General features: G+C 36.2%; 1 non-coding gene across 1 annotated transcript; it reads right to left on the bottom strand.

The window, feature by feature from the left end:
• Window positions 1-2,493: 2,493 nt before the first annotated feature.
• LOC148544137 (small nucleolar RNA R71) lies at window positions 2,494-2,601 on the bottom strand. The gene has a single exon (XR_015900895.1). It is a non-coding gene; the product is annotated as a small nucleolar RNA R71 (small nucleolar RNA).
• Window positions 2,602-4,568: the final 1,967 nt, after the last annotated feature.

The following is a 4,568-nucleotide window of genomic DNA, read 5'->3' as shown; positions in this document are numbered from 1 at the left end:
AGTAAATCCTATTCCTACACGATCGAGAACCAACAGCTGATTAGCCATGCGGGAAACTGTAGAGGACCATTTTCACTGAGAGGACGGGAAGTAGCCATTGACAACGGTGACACCCAACATACAGCTTGCCATAGAAAGGAGTATGAAGGATTGGATGAATGCAGTAGGAAAGCAGAGATTCAGAAGGAATAACGCATCTCCATACGCTTATCTGAAATTCTCAACAATGAATTACATAAGTATTTCTATCTTTATTTTATGTTTATTTATCTTTTAAATTATTAAAACTCCATAACCATTTGAATCCGCCTGACTGAGATTTACAAGGTGACCATAGCTTGCTTCAAGCCGACAATCTCCGTGGGATCGACCCTTACTCACGTAAGGTTTATTACTTGGACGACCCAGTGCACTTGCTGGTTAGTTGTGCGAAGTTGTGAAAAAGAGTGATATTACAATTGTGCGTACCAAGTTGTTGGCGCCAAATTTCGTGCACCAAGTTTTTGGCGCCGTTGCCGGGGATTGTTCGAGTTTGGACAACTGACGGTTCATCTTGTTGCTCAGATTAGGTAATTTTATTTTAATTTTAAGCTTTTTATTTCTTATTTTCGAAAAGTACAAAAAAAATTAATTAATAAAATCATAAAAACCAAAAATATTTTGTGTTTCTTGTTTGAGTCTAGTGTCAAATTTTAAGTTTGGTGTCAATTGCATGTTTTAATTTTTCTCAAAAAAAAATTTCGAAAATCCATGCATTGAGTTTTGTTCTTCATGATCTTCAAGTTGTTCTTAATGAATTTCCTTATTTGATCTTTGTATTTTCTTGTTTTGTGTCTTTTCTTGTTTTTCATATGCATTTTTGAATTCTTAGTGTCTAGCCATTGAAAATTTCTAAGTTTGGTGTCTTGCATGTTTTTCTTTTCTTAAAAACTTTTCAAAAATAAGTTCTTGATGTTCATCTTGATCTTCAAAGTGTTATTGGTGTTCATCTTGACATTCAAAGTGCTCTTGCATGCATCATGTATTTTGATCTTGAATTTTTATGTTTTGCATCATTTTTATGTTTTTCTCTTCCCTCATTTAAATTCAAAAATAAAAAAAAATATTTCCTTTATTTTGCTCATAATTTTCAAAAATTTGAATTGATTTAGTCATAAAGTTTTAAAATTCAATTGTTTCTCATTAGTCAAGTCAATCTTCAATTTAAAAATTCTATCTTTTTCAAAAATCAAATCTTTTTCATTTTTTTCCAATATTTTCGAAAATTTTAAATTTTGATTTTCAAAATCTTTTTCTTATCTTTATTTCATATTTTCGAAAATCTCACTAACATTTAATGTTTTAATTCAAAAATTTTTCAAGTTGTTACTTGCCTATTAAGAAAGGTTCGATCTTTAAATTCTAGAATCATATCTTTTAATTTCTTATTAGTCAAGTAATCAACTTTAATTTCAAAAATCAAATCTTTTTAAATTTCTTTTCAAATTTTTTTTTTCAAATTAAATTTTCAATCATATCTTTTTCAAAATCAATTTCAAAATCCTTTCTAACTTCTTATCTTTTCAAAAAATTAATTTTCAAATCTTTTTCAATTAACTACTTGACTTTTTGTTTGATTTTAAAAGTTTTCTATTTCAATTATATCTTTTTCAAAACTCCTAACTACTTTTCTCTCTCCAAATTTCAAAAATCACTAACCTCTTTTTTTAAATTCTTTTTAATTAACTAATTGTTTTAAATTTCAATTTTATTTCTTTTTATATTTTCGAATTCTAATTAATTAATTTAATAAAAACAAAGATATTTTCCTTTTATTTTAATTTGAAATTCGAATTCTTCATCTTCTCTCTTCTCCATTCTACTCTCATATTCTTCTCCTCTTCTACTCACATAAAGGAATCTCTATACTATGACATAGAGGATTCCTCTTCTTTCTATTCTCTTCTTTTTCGTATGAGCAGGAACAGGGATAAAGACATTCTTATTGAAGTTGATCCTGAACCTGAAAGGATTCTTAAGAGGAAACTAAGAGAAGTTAAGGCACAACCCTCTGGAGAGGACCTGACAAAAATTTTCAAAAAAGAAGGAGACATGGCCGAACCTAATAACAATGGTGGAGATGCAAGGAAGTTGCTTGGTGACTTTATTACACCCTCTTCTGACTTCTATGGAAGAAGCATCTCAATTCCTGCCATTGGAGCAAACAACTTTGAGCTTAAACCTCAATTAGTTTCTCTAATGCAACAGAATTACAAGTTTCATGGACTTCCATTGGAAGATCCTCATCAGTTTTTAGCTGAATTCTTGCAAATCTGTGACACTGTCAAGACCAATGGAATTGATCCCGAGGTCTACAGGCTTATGCTTTTCCCTTTTGCTGTAAGAGACAGAGCTAGAACATGGTTGGATTCATAACCTAAGGAAAGCCTGAACTCTTGGGAAAAGCTGGTCAGTGCTTTCCTGGCCAAATTCTTTCCACCTCAAAAGATGAGCAAGCTTAGAGTGAAAATCCAAACCTTCAGACAGAAGGAAGGTGAGTCCCTCTATGAAGCTTGGGAAAGATATAAGCAATTGATCAAAAGGTGTCCTATTGACATGCTTCCAGAATGGAGCATCATATGTATATTCTATGATAGTCTGTCTGAGTTGTCAAAAATATCATTGGACCATTCTGCAGGAGGATCTCTTCATCTGAAAACCCCTGCAGAAGCTCAGAAACTCATTGAAATGGTTGCAAATAACCAGTTCATGTACACCTCTGAGAGGAGTCCTGTGAACAATGGGACGCCTCAGAAGAAGGGAGTTCTTGAAATTGATACTCTGAAATTGGCTCAGAACAAAATATTGACTCAGCAAGTCAATATGATTTTTCAGAGTCTGAATGGATTGCAAGCTGCATCCAACAGTACTAAAGAAGCATCTTCTGAAGAAGAAGCTTATGATCCTGAGAACCATGCAATCGCAGAGGTGAATTACATGGGAGAACCCTATGGAAACACATATAATCCTTCATGGAGAAATCATTCAAATTTCTCATGGAAGGACCAACAGAAGCCTCAACAAGGCTTCAACAATAATGGTGGAAGAAATAGGTTTAGCAATAGCAAGCCTTTTCCATCATCTTCTCAGCAACAGACAGAGAATTCTGAACAGAGCCATTCTAACCTGGCAACCATGGTCTCTGATCTATCCAAGACCACACTAAGTTTCATGAATAAAACAAGGTCCTCCATTAGAAATTTGGAGGCACATGTGGGTCAGCTGAGTAAGAAGATTACTGAAACTCCTCCCAGTACTCTCCCAAGCAATACAGAAGAAAATCCCAAGAGAGAGTGTAAGGCCATAACCATGACCAACATGGCCGAACCTGGAGAGAGTGAGGAGGACGTGAGTCCCAGTGAGAAAAGCCTCATGGGATGTCCTCTGGACAGAGGAGAGTTGGTCCTTCAGTTGAATAAGGACTACCTTGTATTCAAGACTCAAAGTTCTCCTTCTATAACCATGGAGAGGAAGCATGAAAAGCTTCTCTCAATCCAGAGTCAAACAAAACCCCCACATTCAAACTCTAAGTTTGGTGTTGGGAGGCCACAGCCAAACTTTAAGTTTGGTGTTGAGAGGCCCCAACCATGCTCTGATTATCTGTGAGGCTCCATGAGAGCCCACTGTCAAGCTATTGACGTTAAAGAAGCGGTTATTGGGAGGCAACCCAATGTTATTTAATTATATCTATTTATTTTCTATTGTTATTTTATATTTTCTGTAGGTTGATGATCATGTGAAGTCATAAAAACAACTGAAAAATCAAAAACAGAATGAAAAACAGCATTAAAAATAGCTCACCTTGGAGGAAGAGCTTACTGGCATTTAAACGCCAGTAAGAAGCATCAGACTGGCGTTTAACACCAGAAAGAAGCATCAAGCTGGCGTTAAACGCCAGAAACAAGCTACAGACTGGCGTTTAACGCCAAAAACAAGCATCAAGTTGGCGTTTAACGCCAAGAAAGGGAGAAAAGCTGGCGTTAAACGCCAGAAACAAGCAGCAATCTGGCGTTAAACGCCAGGATTGCACTCTGAGGGTGTTTACACCCCTAAATGGAGCAGGGATGATAAGTCCTTGACCCCTCAGGATCTGTGGACCCCACAAGATCCCCACCTATCCCACCTCTCTTCTTCTCTCCTCCTCACATCTTTCCATAACACTCTTCCCCAAAATAACCTCCACCAATCACCTCCATTACTCCTCCAAAACCATCATACAACCCACCTACACCCACCCACTCAACTTCAAACCATCACTCCTTCCTTTTCACACATCATAACCACCTAAAACCTCCCTTGGCCGAACCACTCACACCTCTCCATCTCATCTTTTTTCTTCTTCTTCTATTCCCTCTTCTCTTCTTTTGCTTGAGGACGAGCAAACCTTCTAAGTTTGGTGTGGTAAAAGTGTTGCTTTTTGTTTTTCCATAACTATTTATGACACCTAAGGCCAGAGAAACCTCTAGAAAGAGGAAAGGGAAGGCAAAAGCTTCCACCTCTGAGTCATGGGAGATGGAGAGATTCATCTC

This window comes from Arachis ipaensis, chromosome B9 (assembly GCF_059453495.1).
Source record: "Arachis ipaensis isolate K30076 ecotype BB chromosome B9, ASM5945349v1, whole genome shotgun sequence".
In the NCBI taxonomy this organism is placed as follows: Eukaryota; Viridiplantae; Streptophyta; class Magnoliopsida; order Fabales; family Fabaceae; genus Arachis; species Arachis ipaensis.
The sequence above is the reverse complement of the archived record's forward strand: the minus strand, read 5'-3'. Positions and strand labels throughout refer to the sequence as shown.